We start from the raw sequence: 11,754 nt of genomic DNA, 5'->3' as shown, positions 1-11,754 counted from the left end.
TGATCTAATTAAAAGAATAAAAAAACAATAAAAATTAAGAAAGCCTCAAGCAAGTGTGGTGTACTATCTGGAACACCAATATAAACTTAAAAGATCTCAGAATAAGAAACCCAAAAGATGCAGAAAGAAAAATCTGAAAAAATAAAGTTTTCATATGATTTTATAACACATAAATATGAATATAGAACATGAAATTCAGGTATTACAGCTAGAATAAATTTGAAGATATTTATACACAAGGGTGTTATAAACCAGACATTCAAAGAAATCCAAAGAAAAACTTTAAAAGAATTTAAAAATAACTATATTTCTAATGATGACACAACTTAGTAAAACACATGTGCTTTAAGGGTTGGAGAGATAGTTCTGTGTGTAAAAAGTTTGCCAGGCAAGCTTGAGGAACTGAATTTAAATCTTCAGAATCCACATAAAGTCAGTTGACACAGTTCAAGTGTGCCTGTAATGCTTGTGCTCCTGTGGGAGGTGGCAGAGAAGGGCAATAACAGAATCTTATGGGCCAGCTACCCCAGCATAAGTGGCATAAAACATCAAGAAGTTCAATCTGAAACAAGATGAAGGCCTGGTCCTGAAGCTGTCCTCTTACTGTGATATGTGTGTGCCTGTATTACCAGCACACACACACACACCATGTACATACAAACACACAAGTCAAAGTAAGTAACAACAGTGCATACTGCAAGGAAAACTTACAACTCCACATGCCTAATTTTAAAAGAAGGAACAATGTTAATCAAGAAAATGTCCCAAACAGATGTTCCCACAAGCCAATCTGGTGGAGGCAATTTCCCAATTGAGATTCCTTACTGCCAAAAGTGTTTAGGCTTGTGTCACATTGATAAAAACTAGCCAGCACACCAAGGATTCATTATAAAAACCAAACTCAGATAAAGATCTAGTGTCCAGAGCCTGGAATCCTTACATCTTAATAACCAAATGATAAATGACCGAACCAAAACCTGAGCAGAGTTGAACTGATATTCCTTTAAAGAATATATACAATCACACAGCAATCACATGAAAAACTAAGTAACACAGCTCTAAAAAAGAAAGGAAAGGGGAGGGAAAGGAAGAAAAGGGAAGGAAAAAGAAGGAAAGGAGAGGAGAGGAGTGTGGAGAGGAGGGAAGGAGAAGGAAAAAGGAAGGGAAGGGGAAGGGAAGGGAAGGGAAGGGAAGGGAAGGGAAGGGAAGGGAAGGGAAGGGAAGGGAAGGGAAGGGAAAGGAAAGGAAGGGAAGGCAAGTGAAGGGAAGGGAAAGGAAAGCTAGAAGCTCTTTCCTGCTCACTGGCATCCATAGTGATAGAAGATTCTATGCCGGCGGTTTGGGAAGAAAACTCATCAACATTCTAACCCAGCTGTAGATCCTGCATGCCACCACACTCACCTTCTAGAGAAAGTATGCCCACAGGTGTAATAATGGCACAGTTGTTCTAGGTGTAATGAACCGTTTTCTTATTGCCTCTGAGCCCTGCTTATGGGAGGAATACATTTCTGTCACTGTAAACCTGATCAAAGCAGTAAGACACACTCCCCATGGGGTCATTTGCTGTGTTTTGTTAAATTAACATACATTTAAACTGCCTTCTGCATGCTTATTTAATACCTATGATTAGTGCAGCTCTCAGCCTTAGTCACAACGACCTATCTTACCTCCCTCCTACCCTCATCAACTGCTGGTCTTTTCTACAGACTCTTTCCTGACATTCATCTCTTTTGGTTGTTTGACTGAGTTTTAACAGGGCTGTTTATGTAACAAGGTTGAAACTATCTACTGATGCTGTCTAGGTAACCCACCCAACTGAAGACAATGGTACTTTAATCAGGAGATCAGACAAAAGTTCAGAAGGGCTCTGTGAGCCCCCAGTTAGTGGTTGCCTGTAGATAGGTCCAGTTTTATACAGGCTCAGTGCAAGCAACCACAAACACTGTGAATTGTAATCATCACATCAAAATCAGAAGATATCATTTCATAGCCCTTCTCTGTATTCTCTGGGTCTTAAATTATTTTTGCCCCTCTTTCAAGACATTCCTGAGCCTTGGAGGGGTGGTATAAGTGTCCTGCTTAGGGATGGTCATTCAAATGTGACATATCTTCAGCATCTTGAACATCGAAGGGTTTCTGCATTCACCAGTATTCAGGGAGAGGAAAATTTTCCCTGAGTAAATCTGAGAGCAACATCTGTCTGTGTTTATAAACACAAGGCAGTTTGGATCCATGTCAGTTTAACTAAACAACAGCACTAAGTTCCCTCCTGGGGCCTTGGACTTTCCCGACCATGATTTTTTTTTTAAACCAAGATTACAGTACCAGGCATAAACTCCTTCCTCTTGAAGGGGCCTCACATCACTTTGGTTACTTACACAACAGTAATGCCACCATTGAACAAATGGTCACATCATGACTAGCAGGCTAGTATTGTAGTTTTGGGGTTCACAGCTTCATAAGACTAATGATTCCTTTTTCTCCCCAGAAACCTACATACTACCTCCTATCATGATGCTGCATGGATAGACTATATACACTTAGTATCTGTGGTAGTTTGAATAAGAATGGCCCACGTTGGGTAACATATTTGAATTCTTAGTCATCAGAGAGTGGGACTGATTGAAGGGATTAGGAGGTGGGGCTTTACTGAGTGTGTCACTGGTGGTGAGTTTTGACTTATAAAATGCTTACGCCTAGTTTCTCTCTCTTCTTAATGCCCGTGGACCCTGAGGTAGAGCTATCTGCTTCTCCAGCACCGTGTCTGCCTACATGGTGCCATGTTCTCCACCATGATGACAATGGACTAAACTTCTGAAATTATAAGCAAGTCCCAATTAAATGTTTTCCTTTATATGAGTTTCCATGGTCATGGCATCTTGTCACAACAATAAAACATTGACTAAGATGTCCCTTATATTTATAGTTCCTATATGTCTTTTCTTGATCTGACAGTTCTAATTCATTCACATTTTCCTCAGAAAGGAAGATCTAGCTTGCTTCCATGTTTTGGCAATAATGAATAAATGTTAAAACCTGATCTGTAGTTTTATTGAGTATGGGATTGGTCAAATATTTTAAAGTCCTACAAATAAATGTCACTGAACATGGTTTCTGAGTTGTGTAGTAAAAGTTGTCTTGGAATTCGTTATATAGACAAGGAAAGTCTTGAACTTACACAGATCCACATGCATTTACCTCCTGAGTGCTTGGAATTAATGATGTATATGCTACCATGCCCGTTTTAATAGATACTAAAGTGTCTCCCAAATAATACCATTTTTCATTCCATCAGAAATAGTTAATAGTTGACTTTGAATTATATCCTCCCAAATTTGATTGTGTCAGTGCTCTGGATTTTGACCACTATCTGAGCTATGTGGTGATATTTCATTGTTTCAATATGCATGTCTTTGATAACATGTGGTAGGCAAAATCTTATTCATATATCTGTTATCCATTTTTGTTATGATTTTTGTTAAAGTGGTAAGCTCAAATTTTAAAAATGTTTTTTGTTGTTGTTGCTGGATTTTAAAAATTGAATTTTGGACATGGGAGATCAATGGTGCTTTAGTTTATCTTTTGCAAATATTTTCAAGAAGTCTGGAGCATTCTCCGTTTCTGTCTCTGTATCTGTATCTGTCTCTGAGTCTCTGTCTCTGTATCTGTCTCTGCCTCTACCCCCCCTCTCTGTTCATCAAAGTAGTTATTTTAATTAAAAAGAAAATATCACTAGCTGTATAGATTATGCCTTGGTTGTATCTAAAGAATCCCATCTATATTCAAAGTCCTAAAGACTTTCTCCTATGCTTTCTCATGTTTATAGTATTGTAGGGCAACTATCCCTTTTATCTTAGTTTTCATAAAAGATGTGAGGTCTTGTAATGGTTAGGTTTGTTTTTAAACAATATGAGAAAATCTATAGCCACCTGAAAATAGGAGACATGAATTAAAAAGTTGCTTCCATCAGATTGGTCTGTGGTCAAGCCTGTGTAGATTCTCTCTATTAGTGATCGATGTGGAAGGGCCCAGGTCACACTGGGCAGGTAGTCCTGGGTTATATTAAAAAAAAAAGAGTAGTTGAGCAAACCAGGGGGAGTAAGTCAGGAAGCAGGGTTCTTCCATGGGCTCTGCTTCTGTGTCTGTCTCTAAATCCTGCTGGGGTTCCTGCCTTGGCCTTTCTCCACAATGTTCCATGTTCTGGACATGTGAGCTGGCCAAATGAACTCCTTCCTTCCCAAGTTGCTTTTGATCATTGGAGGGTTTTTGGTTTGGTTGGGTTTTTTTGTTTGTTTTGTTTTATTTTGTTTTGCTTTTTAACTCACAGTAACAGAAATCATAGAACAGGGATGAACTTGTATTATATTTTTGCAGGTTGGTGTCCTGCAATATTTCTTGGAAGACTGTCTTTAGTGCATATTCCTGGGGCTGGCGAGATGGCTCAGCGGGTAAGAGCACTGACTACTCTTCCGAAGGTCCTGAGTTCAGATCCCAGCAACCACATGGTGGCTCACAACCACCGGTAATGAGATCTGATGCCTCTTCTGGTGTGTCTGAAGACAGCTACAGTGAATTATGCGAGAGCAAGCAGGGCTGGAGCAAGTGGGGCCGGCAGAGGTCCTGAGTTCAATTCCCAGCAGCCACACACATGATGGCTCACAGCCATCTGTACAGCTACAGTGTACTCATACACATAAAATAAATAAAATAAATCTTTAGAGCATAGTCCTCTTCATTTAAGAGATAAATTGACTATATCTGGGAGTCTTTGCTCGAGCATGTCCTGGTTTGTCCTTGATTTTTGTTTGTCAACTTGACTTAAGTTAGATGAATCTGGGAAGAAAAGCTTCAATTGGGAAGATTCCTCCATCAGATTAGGTAAGTTTATGGGGCTTTTTTTTTTCAGTGATTTATGTGGGAGGGCTCAGTCAACTGGGGACAGTGCCAGCCCCGTGCAGGTGGTCTCAGGGTGTGTGAGAAACCAGGCTAAGCTGGCCATAGAAAGCAAGCCAGAAAGCAGCTTTCCTTCACAGTTTCTGCTTTAGTACCTGACTTGAGTTTTTGCCCAATTTCCTTCCATGACAGAAGCATAAATAAGGGCATGGCGTTTTATCAAACGAAAAAAACCAAGCCCATGAATTGGGTTATCTACAGTCTACTCCGTTGATATATATATTTATTTGTCTTTTATTTCACCAATATTCTTGACTTTCTATACATTTGTAATAAATCCTGGGGCATTTCAATCCTGTGTCTTCGTTCTTATTCAGCACTGTTTTGCCACTATGGGTCTTTTATTTTTACATCTTCAATCTCTTTATTGTCCTCATTACAGTTTCCTGTGACTTTATTGATCTTTCAGCAAATCCATGGATCAAGTTTAGAAAAAGCTGACATGCAGACAACATTGAGTGTTCCTCTCTATGAACTTGGGCTAGCCTCCATTTGTTATTTTAATTTTTAAATTTTATTTATCAGAATTTTATGGGATTCTTTTAAACAGATCTTCTATCAAGTTTGGTAGATTCATACCTAAAACTTTTATGTGGCAAGTGCTAATGTAAATATTTCTTATTTAGGCTTTGCTTTTTTAACTTAAATATTACTTAAATATAATAAATCTGATCGTGTTCCCTCTCCTCCCTGAACTCCTCCTAGACACTCTCCATATCCTTACCGAGCTGACTGTGGGTCCTTTCTATTTTTATTTCAAATTCCACATGTTCATTGATGTTCAGAAAAACAGCTATCTTTGTATGTTTACTCTATTATATGCACTCTTTCTATAAATGCTGATTTCTCCAATTTCTAAAATCATTTATTGTTGAAATATCTGTATATGCAAAAATGGAAAATTAAATTAATAAGTAACTGTCCCTTGATGTTTTATTCAGTTTTATCTTGTATTCTTGTGTTAAACAGCCATAGAGAACTTACAAGAGCTATAACATAACAAACCAAGGTACAGAATATACTCCATTACTAGATCTGCTCATTTCCCTCTATACATCAAGAAATCTCTCAGGACTATACTTTTGCTAAAAATTAACTTATCTTCCACAGTAATCCAGGATCAGCACTCGCATCACCAGGATCAGCACCCATATCGCTAGGATCAGTTCCTCCACATCAGGCTCCATTTTACTTTCCTCTCTACCTTATAATTATTTCTTCCATATTTTTGTTATTTTATGAATGTTGATCACAATTCCAACTTTCTATTATTAGCTATTAAAAGCATATGGTCAAAGAACATCTTCTACTTGAAACTCTTATTAAATAATAAGTTTTTTTAACTATTTAAACTATTTTAACTATTTTAAGCTATTTTTAAAACTACTTATTTCTATTTTAAAAGATAGTAGAACAGAATAGATTACACTTCCTTTCCAGACTACATCTTAAATTTATTAAGTTAATATTTCAATTATAAAAGTTGATTATTTTATGTGTTTATTGTAGTATTTCTCTTTTAACTCTCAGTATAATTTTATCCACCCAAAGGGTCCAGTGAACATCCTGTTGTCTTGTTTTTTCTAGGATGCTTTTCTTCTGCCTCACCTCATCATTTCATTCTTTTTACACTCCAGGATTCAGCACTACCGTAATCCTCCATATTTCCACTGCTGTTCCCCAACACTTCCTTCCCGCTCAAGTTTTCTTTTGCCTTTTTGCAATTCAACCTCTTATTCACCACTATCCATGGTTTCATCCCAAGACATCAGCTCAAACTTCTTAGATTTTCACATACATGAACTATTTTTCTGTAGATGGAAATATTCCTGCATCAGTCAATAAATCTCTACCCCTTACATCTTTGATGCATCAAAATAAATAGCCAATCAAAAGAAATAAGCCTGGGAGATAATTTTAAAAGTACAACATGAAAATGACTCAAAAATCATTCTTAGGCACCAGAGTTGATTAGCTGTGCTTTGAAATTGAGGTTCACATGTACCAAAATCACTTTCCTCAATATTAAACTAATCTTAATAGAAATGAATGAAATAAGCAAGTACTTTACCACATTCTAAATCACTGAGTCTTATTGAATCGATTGAGTCAGATTATTTTTTCCACAAATGACTTTTTGTTCACCTTACTAGTTTTGTATATATTTCACTAAACTAAATCCACTGAAAATAGCTTCAAATTCTATGTGAAAGTATAAGGGCTTGTGTGTTCAATCTTGTGTCACATACATAAATTTGGGAAGTGATTTCAAAGCTACTATTTGGATTGTGATATGGTTGTATGTGGCAGTTGTGTGCACAGGGCATGTTTTCCTCATTGCAGTCTTGCCAGTGGTTATTTTATAATTAGTATTCATACACTATGATAATGTACTTGGTGTGTGGAGAAAGAAATATTTGTTGCCTAAAATGTGAAAGGAGAGATATCACCTAGTAAGAGCTAACTCTAGGTAAACACAAAGTCGGTTAACAGTAAGATTGAAGAAGGATGGATTTGCTACAGAGCTGAGGAACCAGAAACAGCACACAAGGAAACCACAGAACATGCCAATTGTGAGTTCTGCTATTCTAAGATGCAGAAAAAAAAAAAAAAAAAAAAAAAAACCTGAAAGGCCAGTCCTGGCCCCTGGGATTTCCTTTTCTCTCAGTCCAACTCTTTGGACTCCAGTCAACCCCAGCAGCTGGTATCCCAGACAAGCCTTAGTAGGTCAGGTTAAAATCCTGCCATTCCCACTTAGCCCTTCATCTGTACTCTCCACACACAGGGTCATTTCAATGAGACTTTAAGAATCAGAGCTCGGCCTATTCTCCATTTTGGGCAAGATTCATCTTTGTTTCTCAGAAGACAATGGCCATGCTTCTTTTCCTCTTGGTTGAACTCTTGGCAACCTACAAAAAGCAGAGCATCTGCTGTGGTCCCAATTTCCTGCTGAACTTGATTTGTTCTTATTGTATACATAAACTCTCCAAATGTGTCTGAACTATACTTACAGCTTGTGAGTGAGGTCTATGAGCTTCATGGCTTGAATATGTGTCCCTCATAAGCTGAGTGAGTTTAGGAACTGGAGGTATGGCTTAAGGACACAAAAGAAGAGGCTGGTCAGGATCAGAAACAGTGACTCAAAGCAGCTGGCAGCCACTGCTCCCAGTTCCTCTTAAAGCAATTCCACTCTTCCTCTCTGGCTAACACGAGCATTCAGTTACAGAGGAAATATTTGGTGAGTACTTAATGCACTTGAAGACTGTATATGGTGGTAGGTGTATAAAGTCATATAATACATGACCCTAGACAACAATGTATTCCAATTTGGTGAAGGACATATCAGAACATGGTATTTACTTGCTCCAGTGAATATATATTGGCCTTTTGCTGTGTGTCAGCTTGCTGACAGATCTTCCTGTCCTTCCCTGCTTTTCTCCCACATCTTCATTAGTCTCTTGTGACTACTTTGTCTATGGTATATTTCAGAATCCAGCCACTTTCTATGATGACTGCCATAGCCCTGTCCTATATGACATCTCCACTGTGAACTATTAACAGACTCCCCAGACTGACCACATGGCCTCCGGCTTCTTCCTTTATTATCTGATCACTACATACCATCCCAGGGCAAATCTGTTAAGGTTCAAGTCACCAATGAGATACTCTTGTTCAAATTACCTCAGTGGCTTCCAAACATATTAAAAACAGAACCCAGATGTCTTTTATCTGTGGCCCATGTGGTCTTGTCAGGGCTAGGTCACTGTTTTATTTCCAATTGTCCCTGGGTTTGCTTCCAACTGCCCTTATCTTTCTCTCTCCTCTTCTGGTATTCTGTTCTCTTTGCTAGTCTTCAAATCTCTTCACCAAGTATGCTCATAAGTTCATTCTCTATTAGTTGTATGAACCTTCTCACCAGGAGTTTTCTTCCTTCCTATATGCTCATACATTATTACATCAACTCACTCATGCCTTTCCTTTAATATCACTTCTTTATGGCACTTTATACACAACATAACAATCATAATCCCTTCATCAATTCCCTTTCTGTCTTAGCCAGGGTTTCTATTCCTGCACAACCATAATGACCAAGAAGCAAGTTAGGGAGGAAAGGGTTTATTTGGCTTACTTCCACATTGCTGTTATCACAAAGGAAGTCAGGACTGGAACTCAAGCAGGTCAGGAAGCAGGAGCTGATGCAGAGGCCATAGAGGGATGTTCCTCGCTAGCTTGCTTCTCCTGGCTTGCTCAGCCTGCTCTCTTATAGAACCCAAGACCTCCAGCCCAGGGATGGCACCACCCACAAGGGGCCCTACCCCTTTGATCACTAATTGAGAAAATGCCCCACAGCTGGACCTCATGGAGGAACCTCCCCAACTGAAGCTCCCTTCTGTGATAACTCCAGGCTGTGTCAAGTTGACACACTAAACTAGCCAGTACAATTGACCCCTTGTCAACTTGACACACAAACACATCACTATTAAGCCTCAACCCTTACTTTCTCATTCATCCCCAAGATCTAAAGTCCCACATATTAAAAGTTCAATCTATTTAAAATGTCCAATATCTTTTAAAATTCAAAGTCTCTTAACTGTGGGCTCCACTAAAGTACATTCTTCCTTCAAGAGGGAAAAATATCAGGGCACAGTCACAATCAAAAGCAAAACCAATGTCTGGGATCCAACTCACGATCTTCTGGGCTCCTCTAAGGGCTTAACCGGTCACTTTTCAGCTCTGCCCTTTGCAGCACACAGCTTGTCTTCTGGGCTCCAGACGCCTATACTACACTGCTGCTGCTGTCCTTGGTTGTCATTGTCTGGTACTGGCATTCCCAAAACTCTGCTGTAACTAGGCTTTACCAATAGCCTCTCATAGACTGTCTTCACGGTGCCAAACCTCAACTCCTTTGCATGACACCTCAAAATTCCTACTCAGTTCTTCATAGAGTTAGAAAGAACAATTTTCAAATTCATTTTGAATAACAAAAAACCCAAGATAGCAAAAACTATTCTCAACAATAAAAGAATATCTGGGGCAATCATCATCTCTGACCTCAAGCTGTACTACAGAGCAGTCGTGATAAAACTGCATTATATTAGTATAATAACAGGCAGGTAGAGCTATCGAATAGAACTGAAGACCCAGAAATGAACCAATATACCTATGGTCACTTGATCTTTGACAAAAGTGCTAAAACCATCCAGTGGAAAAAAAGACAGCATTTGGTGCTAGTTCAACTGGTGGTCAACATGTAGAAGAATGCCTCCACATAAAATCAGATATACTGAAACTAATAGAAGAGAAAGAGGGGAAAAGCCTCCAACACATGGGCACAGAGGAAAAGTTCCTGAACAGATCACCAATGGCTTATGCTGTAAGATCAAGAATTGGCAAGTGGGGCCTTTATAAAATTGCAAATCTACTGTAAGACAAAGGACACTGTCATTAAGACAAAACAGCAACCAACAGATTGGTAAAAGACTTTACCAATCCTACATCTGATAGAGGGCTAATATCCAATGTACACAAAGAACTCAAGACGTTACGTTAGACTCCAGAGAACCAAATAACCCTCTTAAAATTGGGGAACAGAGCTAAACAGAGAATTCTCAACTGAGGAATACCGAATGGCTGAGAAGCACCTAAAGAAATCTTCAACATCCTTAGTCATCAGGGAAATGAAAATCAAAACAACCCTGAGATTCCACCTCACACCAATCAGAATGGTTAAGATCAAAAGCTCAGGTGAAGCAGATGCTGGTGAGGATGTGGAGAAAGAGGAGCAATCCTCCATTGTTGGTGGGATTGCAAGCTAGTACTACCACTCTGGAAATCAGTCTGGTAGTTCCTTAAAAAACTGGACTTAGTGCTACCTGAGGATCCAGCTATATCACTCCTTGGCCTGTACATAGAAAATGTTCCAACATGTAATAAGGATATATGCTTCACTATGTTCATAGCAGCCATATTTATAATAGTCAGAAGCTGGAAAGAAAACAGATGTCCTTCAACATAAGAATGGATACAGAAAATGTGTTATATTTATACAATTGAATACTACTCAGCTATTAAAAACAGTGAATTCATGAATTTTGCAGGCAAATGGATGGAACTTGAAAATATCATCCTGAGTGAGGTAACTCACTCACAAAATAACACATGGTATACACTCACTGATAAGTGGAAATTAGCCCAAAAGTTTGGAATATCCAAGAGTCAATTCACAGACCATATGAATCTCAAGAAGAAGGAAGAACAAAGTGTGGATGCTTCAATGCTTCTTAGAAGGGGGAACAAAATACACACAGCAGGAAATATGAAGACAAAGTATGGAGCAGAGACTGAAGGAAAGGCCATCCAGAGACTGCCCCACCTGAGGATCCATCCCATAAAGTCATCAAACCTGGATGCTATTGTGGATGCCAGGAAGTGCTAGCTTATGCAAGCCTAATATGGCTGTCTCCTGAGAGACTCTGTCAGACCTTGACAAATACAGAGGTAGGTGCTCACAGCCAACCATTGAACTGAGTGCAGGGTCCCTGATGGAGGAGTTGGAGAAGGGACTGAATGAGCTGAGGAGGTTTGCAGCTGCATGAGAGGAACAACAGTGTCAAGAGGCCAGACCCTTCAGAGCTCCCAGGGACTAGACCACCAACCAAAGAGTACACATGGAGGGATCCATGGCACTGGCCACATATGTGGCAGAGGATGGCCTTGTTGGATATCATTGGGAGGAGAGGCCCTTAGGTCTGAGAGTGTTTGATGCCCTGGTGTAGGGGAATGACAGGGCAGGAGAACAGC

Source organism: Mastomys coucha, unplaced genomic scaffold (genome assembly GCF_008632895.1).
Source record: "Mastomys coucha isolate ucsf_1 unplaced genomic scaffold, UCSF_Mcou_1 pScaffold22, whole genome shotgun sequence".
Classification (NCBI taxonomy): Eukaryota; Metazoa; Chordata; class Mammalia; order Rodentia; family Muridae; genus Mastomys; species Mastomys coucha.
This window is presented reverse-complemented; position numbering follows the sequence as displayed.